Source organism: Crotalus tigris, unplaced genomic scaffold (genome assembly GCF_016545835.1).
Source record: "Crotalus tigris isolate CLP2741 ecotype Arizona unplaced genomic scaffold, ASM1654583v1 scf7180000017611.44802233496:7321179, whole genome shotgun sequence".
NCBI classification, from domain to species: domain Eukaryota; kingdom Metazoa; phylum Chordata; class Lepidosauria; order Squamata; family Viperidae; genus Crotalus; species Crotalus tigris.
The window spans coordinates 2225233-2235144 of NW_024096511.1; the positions used below are offsets into that span (position 1 = coordinate 2225233).

The following is a 9912-nucleotide window of genomic DNA, read 5'->3' on the forward strand; positions in this document are numbered from 1 at the left end:
TATCTAAAAGGCCATAATGCAGGTGAATCACTTTAATATGCTTTGTTATATTTTATATTATACTTTATATGTGTGTACTATAATACAGTATATTGTAAATATTTCTTATGTGATATTCTATTTCTAATAGCATTTCCACATATACACATTGTTTAAAGTAAATTTTCTACAGCAGACAAGGCAGCAGAGAGCCTTTTGTCATTACTCAGAACAATCTGGGGCAGCAAGAAAAGGAATGTTGCAAGTTCAGACAATCCACTAAGCCTAAACACAATATAGCTCAGTTTCATGTGTGAAAATATCACACAAGTCTAGTTGGTAAAGAAATGATAACAAGTCTTCCTGTTTTATTGAATTACAGGTAGAGAATGACTAACTGTATCCTCCAAAATGCTTAAGAAAACCTCCATATGTGTAAAAGATTGTGCAATAGAAAGATATTTTATTCTAATTTTCTAAGTGCTCAAAAAACAGTCATCCACCTGACATCACTTGTTGCAAACATTTCTATTTCAAAATGCCAAACCTGCAACTGGAAGATAATGAACCAGATCTTGCTAGCAGTGGTTCTCAACGTTTTTAATGCCGCGACCCCCAACCGGTCATAAGTCGAGGACTACCCAACCGGTTGTAAGTTGAGGACTTTCCCTGCCCGGGAGCACCGCGCATGCATGGTGCCGCCCCCTGCGCCGGCCGAGGCGTAGCTGGCAAGGGGCAGCGATGGCGCAGGGCGACCACTGGCTGGGCCACCAGCTGGCCCAGCCCAAGGGAGGTAAGGTACCCGCCCGGCCCCATGTGCGCCAGCAACCCTCTCTGTGCCCGCCAGCCTCCCACCTCCCACCCCTGGCCCTCTTTTACTTACATTTTTAGTAGTTGCTCAGCAGGGGGGGGTGGAAACTTCTAGACAGCTCGCCTTCGCTGCAGACAACTTGCAGCACCGTTTTCAGAATGGGACTTTTGACGGGCTCAGCAGGGCAGAGACAGCCTGGACAATTAGACTCTATTCAAGAGAGTCTATTCTATTGGCTTTCAAAAGCCAATAGAATAAAAGGGAGTAGCACAGCTAAGGAAAGGGGGGAAAAATGGCGGACTGCATTGTTTGGCGACCCCCGTGAAATGGTTGTTCGACCCCAAATGGGGTCGTGACTCACAGGTTGAGAACCGCTGTGCTAGAACCTTTCTGCCTGTTCTTTTATTGTTATATATTGTTGTGCACAGCCTTCAAGCCTGTCTTAGGTGCCCTGTAAATATTTTAGATTGTAAGGGTTGTTTCCACCTGGAGAAATATTTGTAGAAGAAATATATTTCCCTCACTTCATCAATTTGCTGCTCTATTCTGACACGCTGAGAATATGAGGAATGAACACAGAACAGAAAATAGGAAATACTACCTATATGTGCTTTGATACATTTCCAGTTGTCTTGATTTCTGGCATATCCATTTGCAAGAATCCATTTCTTTACAATGACAATTCCATGTGTATATATTTTTATGCAATTACAGATCATCACATATTTTCATTTCAGCTGAAGCTAAATGTCACCACTCAAATCGCTATACTAACTAACACAAATTACACGAATGACAGAAAGGGTGCAAGACAAGGCAAATGCTTGGAAAGGCCCAGAACCAAATCCAAATTTCATTTCATGTAACTTTCTTCAAAATTAATTCAAGCTGATGCGATTCCTCTTGAGTCATGCATTTTAATACTTTTCCTCCTCTGTCATATTAAAAAAAAAAATCCAACATTGATGATCTCTGGAGGTCAAACCCAAGGCTTTCATGAGGACACAGAGTGATGGAGCTTCAGGTTACGCACTTCTGAATTGTAACATCAAAAGGGGAGAACAAGATTCTGAATCTCTGTCCACCCAAGAAGAAACCAGAAACAGAAGCCAAGCCATGATGCTTTTTTTTTTTTTAATTGAAATTTTTCAAAAATTTTACAAATAAACATCCCCCCCTCCCAAACCACCCCACCCTCCCCCCCCGACTTCCCAGAACTGAATATAGGATTATTTAACAAATTTTAGAAAATAACGTTTACAATTTATAAGATAATTAATAAAAATAATAAAGGTCATAATAATAATATATATAATAATATATATAATAATAATATGCATAACATAAGCTTTAAAATGAATAATATATACTAAAAAAGAGAAAAAAAAAGGGAAAAGAAAAGAGAGAGAGAAAGAAAAAAGAAAAAAGTAGACGAAAAATAGAACATATATATAAAAATATATATATATAAATAATAATACGTAAAGAAAAAAGGAAGAAAGAAAGAAGGAAAAAACAATCATTACAAGTTATAAAAAAGCTAAATGGTATTTTTCCATATCCAAATTATATTGTATGAAATTTATCCATTTTTCCCATACTACAAAGAATTTCTCTTGAGATTGCTCCTTTAAAAAAGCCGAAATCTTTGCCATTTCTGCCAGATACGAAACTTTATGAAACCACTCTTGCAAAGTAGGCAAGGATTCCTTCTTCCAATATTGCCCTATTAACAGCCTAGCGGCTGTAATCAAATTTAACATCAATATAACCTCCTTAGCATCACAATCATGATGCTTTTGAAATCATGCCTCCAGGCCTCTGGAATTAAAATTCATAATTTGGGTATTTTGCTCAGCTTGTCAGTAGTTCTGTTAACCTGCTAATTACATCGATTATATTGAATTGCTTCAGAAGTGCAGCTTGAATGCATCTATTATAAAAAAATAACAATAATCAAGAGTCTGAATGAGTCAAAATACAGGTAATCCTTGTCTTACTAACCTTCATTTAATGATCATTCAGGGTTACAATGGCACTTGAAAAATGTGACTTATGACCAGTTCACATGCTTACAACTGTTGCAGCATCCCCATGGTCATGTGACCAGACTTCGGGTGCTTGACAACCGGCATGTATTTACAAGGGTTGCAGCGTCCTGGGATCCTGGCATTGTCATTTGTAACCTTCCAAGAGAGCTCTGCAAGCAAAGTCAATGGGGAACCCAGACCTGCTTAATGACTGCATGATTCACTTAACAACTGTAGTGATTTTCTTAAGAACCAGGGCAAAAAGGTTATAAAATAAGGCACAACTTATTTAACAACTGGCTTGCTTAGCAATGGAAATTCTGGGCTCAGCTGTAGCCGGAAGTCAAGGGCAGCCTGTATAAGAATGCAGTGTACAATCAGAAAAATTTTCAAGCTTTTAAAAGAAAGATATAGAGATTATATCAGAGCCAGCTGAATTTTTTTTTTTAGATTTACATCTGTAAAAGATGAAATTATTTTTCACCTGTTCCTTAAGCTATTGAGACATCTAGTCACAGCAAAAAAATAGCATTTAGTTCCTATATCAATGTGTTTATATACAGATCACATTCCATCTGTATTGCTGCTATATGTTTATGTATCAATATAGCCTCAATTAGCTGAAATAAGTGACTAGCAAGCAAACAACCGTCATGCTAAACAAGAGCATTTTAAGCCTAGATTATTTTAGTTGTGTCCACAGTCATACATATTTACAGTCGTCTGTCATAAGTACAAGGTTGCAGCTGGCCATAGAGACTAATGGACTAGAGTGCCTTAAGCAACAGACAAACCTATTGATTTCGCCATACATCTTCATAATGATGCTCCGTCATATCATCAATATAATGAACTCCAAAATGCCCTTCCTTGAATGTGGTAGGCCACTATGGTTTATGGCTGACCTTTCTCTAACAAGGCACGAGAATTATTGCTAAAATATGTGTGTAACATCTCTGGCTTGCTCTAAATAAATTGTTTGAGGTATTACACTCAAAATGTTTAGGTCAGGAAAGTGAATGTTACCTTTAAGAGGAAGATGAAATGACAGGATGATTCTTACACATTTAACCATAACTGGTCCAGTGCATTCCTAATCCATACATTCCTTGAGATTCGATAACTGAAACTTGCAGGAAGAGACTTCTTCCCAATCACAGGATTCATAAACCAGGGATTATGATCGTTGACTCACTTCCTGACTTCTCAAAATCTGTGTCACTGAATTGTCCTTCCTATCTGCTACTTGTATGGTTCCATAATTGTTGCTACAGTGTTTTTCTTTGCACATGTGCTGGTACCCTTGACTGCAGTTCGTAAGAATTTCAAATTATATGTTTGAAGTGTATGACCTTAAATCTGATCTCTATCCCTCACTGGAAGTTACAACTCTAAATTAAATGGTGCTTTAGAGCACCCAAAATAACATCCACATGAACATGATTTAAAGCAGTTGTTCCCTATTTTTGCCTTCATGTAAACCACTATAAAGGCAACTAAAATTTTGAAGACCTAAGCCAAGATTATTACAGTTTATAGAAATATAGGAAGCTACTATTTATTGAACCAATGCTGCCAAAATGAACTGGTAGTTTATGTATGGAATTTTAGGCAGGAAATTTTCCAGTCTTAGGTGAAGATGCCAGAGATCTTTAGACATTGTGTTATACAAGGGAAATTCAGAAATAAATCTCTATTTGGTTATCAATGACAGACACTCGCAGATACAGAATTTTATTATACCACAAACACCAGAAGTGGTGCCATAGAAAATCCTACCAAATGTGAAGATGCAAAAGGAATACTCTTAGAGAAGTTCATGGAGCTTGGTTTGACCATCAATTCAGAAGTCTACTGTGAAATGTTACGAAAGCTCAGACGAGCCCCATCCTTAACAAGCGTCGGGGCATGCTGACTTCTGGTGTGGTGTTGGTTTACAATAATAATAACAGTAAAGTTGGAAGGGACCTCGCTCACACATGGCTAGAAGCACCCAAGAACTTTTGAAGCAGTTCCGTTGGGATGTTTTTGATCACCCACCCCCATAGCCCAGATTTGGCACCAAGCGACTACTACTAAGGAATTTCAAACCTTGTAAGACATTATGACAAGTGCCTCAGTTTGAATGGCAATTATGTCAAAAAGTAATGTAATGTTGTAGTTTTCTAATGTATATGATAAAAGTTCTGTATCTGCGAGTGTCTGTCATTGAAAACCAAATGGAGGTTTATTTCTGAATTGCCCTCATATCATAGAGCTTTAGTTTTCCTACTACTCATTTAATTAACCAAAATATATATCCTACATTTCAATCTATCAGCCAACATGGGAAATAGATAATAATTAGGGCCCCTTGAAACTAGTTTGGAAGAACAGACATCTTTTATTTAGATTTCTGTGCAAGCTTGGAAAAAAGAAGCTATTTCTTTAAAAAGTCATCATTAATGTTAATATGAGTTTTAAAGCAACACTATCTTGTTTTCAAGTTCATACAGAAGACTGAAAATGTTGGGCCACCTTAATGAAAAACAGAGAGATGTTGTGCTTGTGTGAAGTCTCAAGAACTTCTGGATCATTCTTAAAAATGTACAGCAATGCTTAGTTCTTGTTAAAATTAATATCAGCCTATACAAGAGTTAAAATCAACTTGCATAATGCAGTAGCAGATTACACAACTATAAGCATCCACAATAATATCATAATAGGTTTACTGGAATGCCAGACTGAATAATAAAACTCTCCTGTGTTATTTATACTTCCATCCTTATATATGAAAGACATTAAGACATTTATTATTGCTAGTTTTGTAAATATATAAATAACATTTATAATCAGAAAGGTGAACAGCTTGTACGTGATAGGAAACCTACAGTATATAGATAATAAAGGGATTCTAACTCTTTGTAATGAATTGTCTGCTTATCTATTGTTCATACACTGTACTTAATTTGTATGCCGCCATTGCCTATTTCTATTGCAGTTCAGTTTCCAATTATGTAGTCCTTTAAAGGAGAATAAAGGATAATATTTGTAGATGTAGATGTAGTCCTTATTTTACATCTCTGAGCCGTACTGTGCAGACAGCAGTCTGTCTATCCAACTGACTAATTACTATTAGTATGTTTAAGGGGAAATATTGTAAGAACAAGATTCTAGGAGAGTTATTTAATGTTCATATGTTATCTCAAAATCAAGTGAGAAGGAAATCAGTTCTATGATCTGAGAAGAAGAAGAAGGAAGAGGAGGAGGAAAGAAAAGGGGAAGGAGGAGGAGGAGGAGATCTTTGCCTAAAATTTATCATCTCAGAGAAATAATAAAAAAGGAAAAAGCGGTTGAAAAGCCAAATGAGAAAGGAACAGCCTCAGACTCAAATGAATGATAGTTCATTCAGTGACTTATCACATAGTGTAGAAAAAAAGGACTTTTATTTAGGAAAATATAGATTACAATTGAGACTGGAACTACCATAACTAGGCAATGCAGTCTTTAAGTGAGTTATATCTGATTTTACAAACTTTTTGCCATGGTCATTAAGCAAATCACACAGATGTTAAACCAATCTGGCTTCCCCCATTGATTTTGCTTGTCAGAAGGTGGCTGGAAAAGTTGCAAATGGAAATCACATGACTCTGTTGTAAATTTGTCATGGTTGCCAAGTGTCCAAATTTTGATCATGTGACTACAGGGACACCATGACAGTCATAAGGGAGAGGACTAATTGTAAGTCACTTTTTTTCAGTGCCATTATAACAAGCAATCATTAAATGAATGATCGTAAGCCAAGGACTACCTGTAGTCACAAAAATGAGCAACTTATGGATGCAAAATAATGTTCCTGCTATTCTTTTCATTCCACCCCAGCCTAGAAAGGTGGCCTGTTGCTTGTTAAACTCAGCTGCTTGGCTACTGGCCATTAGGTAAACATAGAGACTTGCACTTATAGGCCTTTTGGCTGGGGGACAAGTCCTAGGATGCTGATGGAATTCCATCTCCTTTGACTCATCACGGCAACTACATAGATTATCATGTGCAGAAAGACAATCAAAATGTGCAAAAAAAAAGGTTGCAAAATTGGGTATTATGGTGACCTGCTTAATGACCACAAAAACATAGGACTGCATTTTCGGGCTCAATTATGGTAATAAGTCAAAAACTACTGTAGTCGCAGCTCAAAGGGAGGTTTTTCATTCATGAACCTCAAATGTTGTTCCTAGTCCATTTAATTGCTACACTACCTTTCAGCTATATGCCTTCCCCAATGACTGCCAGTTGTGAAAGATCAGGTCCACATATGAAGATCCAATTAAATTGATTTATTGCTAATCATGTCTACATGTTCTCAAATAATAGTGAGCTTAGTTAGATAAAATGCATTGGAATTCACGGGAGATTGGACTTAGATCATTTGTGGCTGTGTAGAGGTTCCAGGCTGATCCCTCTTTTAACTCTGCCTCTACGTTCTGCCAGCCTCTCTCTTATAATGACAGAACAAAAGTCTGTAAACCATCTTAACTATTTGATGGATTTCATAACTATAAATTAGAGTGATAAATAAAAGAAATAAAATAAAAACTGTATGTGCACTACTTCAGTTAAAACAAAAAGGAAGAGAACATTTTTGGTTCTCTTTTTATTGGTGTTAATGAACATATGCAAGATTGTTCACAATTTCACCAGAAGCATAAATTATTTTGTTAGCTTCTTGTAACATGTCACTGATACAGAACCTTATTTCCAACAGTTTTCTGCTGGCTCCTCTTGTTGTTGTCTTCATTTTTAAACTTTTTACAAGAAACAATTATTGGGACTTCTGATACATTTTAGCTGTTGCAACTGGACTTCAATATTTAGGGGCTGGAAAATTTAAATATGATCTTATATTTGTTTTTTATTCCAGTTTTTTTCCACAGAACTCCATTACAGCCAGTAATTGTTTATGATGTTGCCTTAAGAAGGCCTTGCCTGTAAAAATGGCAAATATAGCCTTTTGTTATAAATTTCATTCATTCATTCATTCAACTATTAGGGCTGCCCAATTGCCAAACAACTAGGCAGCTTACAAGGATAGTTAAAACTGTCCTTGATTATGACTAATCAGAACTAATGCAATAAAAGAACTGTGCCAGGGGAAGATAAAAATTAACTTGCATAATATTCCCTGGGGTCAATCACTCTGGCCTAGTAGCTGCAGGAAAAACCAGCTTCCAAAGGTCTCCCTGAAATACCACAGAATCAGGGCCATAAGGAATACAGAGGCAATGCTATTCCAAACAGCAAGCATGATGCTGTATATTTATCCATATACCAATAAAACTGTCAATGTCATGACTTTTAAGTGGGTGAAATGCTGCATCACAGTGCAACAATTTTTGAACCAAGTTACCTCAAATGGGCTAACGTACAGAATGAATCCAAAATCCAGGACCAATGACACCCAAAGGAATGAAATTTGGGGAAATTGTGACTTCTCCAATGCTACTGGCTAATATTGTGCTGCTGTACTGCTGCTGTGGTCTTGTGATCTTCATTTTCAATGTTTCATAGTCATTTTAGAACAGGGCAGGGCAGGGCAGGGCAGGGCAAGATAACAGAGTTGGAAGGGATCTTGGAGGTCTTCTAGTCCAATTCACTGCAGGAAACCCTATACCATTTCAGACAAATAGTTGTCCAATCTCTTCTTAAAAACTTCCAGTGTTCACCACTGAATTTCATTTTGTTAGATAGTGCCCAGTGTTCAAGTCTGTCAAGTCTGTATCTTAAGCCTATCTTCTGGAGTGTTGGCTGTTCTTGCCAGTTTGGTATCATTTGCAAATTTGATGAGTTCCCCATCTATCCCCTTATCCATATCATTGATGAAGATGTTGAAAAGTACTGGGCCCAAAACAGAACCTTGGGGTACCCCACTGCACACTTCCCTCCATGTAGATGCAGTTCCATTGAGGACTACACATTGAATGTGGTGGTTCAGCCAGCTACGAATCCATCTGGTGGTGATGCTGTCTAACCCACATTTTTCTATCTTATCAAGTAGTAGGTTGTAGTCTACTTTATCAAATGCCTTATTGAAGTCCAAGTAAATTATATCCACAGCATTCCTCTGTTCCACTAATTTTGTCACCTGGTCAAAGAATGCAATAAGATTTATCTGGCATGATCTGTTTTTGACAAACCCATGTTGGCTTTTGGTTATGACTTTGTTTGTCTCTAGGTGTTCGCTGATTCGTTGCTTGATTATCTTTCCTAGAATCTTCCCAGGTATTGAGGACAGGCTGATAGGTTTCTGGATCTATTTTTTTCCTTTTTTTCACAATTTCTTTCTCCCTCCACCACCCAGAAACAGCCACTTATTTGCTGCTGAGAAGGGAAGAGAAAGGAAGAAGGAAGGAAGGTGAGTTTTTGATGCTTCCTGCCAGATTCCCAGAAGGAAACTCAATGGGAAGCTGCCAGAAAAAATGGAAGTCCTTCCTGATCCTTTGGCTTTTTTGCCTGCCCTTGGTCATTCTGTTCCTCTCTTTAGGTAAAGAAATACCTCTTAAACAATGACTCAACATGACACATTGTTTATAAATTCAGACAGTGCTGGATCAAGGGAGTATTATTTTGAATCATGTAAATCTGATATAAAACCAGCTTGAAACTACTTGAATGTCTGATTCAAGTATTTATTACACACATCAACTTTCAATGGAATATTCTAGCTTTCTGTATTGCTGCCTGTTTCACAGAACTGTGTGGTCAATGATCATAGAGAAACAAATGATTTCTCTTGGGTGGGCTGAAACTCTCAACATATATAACGGAAAACCATATAGCATTTCCATATGAACCTGACATATTTACAATAACTGAGTCTGAGCAACATGGGTGGGAAATACCATGTGTGAATAAATCAGGGTTTTCTTTTAAAAAAATATTAATGCATTTTCTCCCATCTGGAATCATTCTTAAATTTATATAATTACACTATACAATTATACTATTAAATTTGTACAATGCTCCTAAAAGTGCCAGAGCGCTATTCATTTACATATGATTCATCTGCCAATTATATTCACACTTCTTTGCTTCTGAAATTGTATTCCCACAATGTGT

General features: G+C 37.1%; 1 long non-coding RNA gene across 1 annotated transcript in view; it reads left to right on the forward strand.

The window, feature by feature from the left end:
• Positions 1-9199, forward strand: part of LOC120299159 — a 118300-nt gene extending 109101 nt beyond the window's left edge. The window contains exon 5 of the long non-coding RNA XR_005554352.1: positions 9155-9199. This is a non-coding gene — a long non-coding RNA (uncharacterized LOC120299159). The remainder of the gene's footprint in view (positions 1-9154) is intronic.
• Positions 9200-9912: the final 713 nt, after the last annotated feature.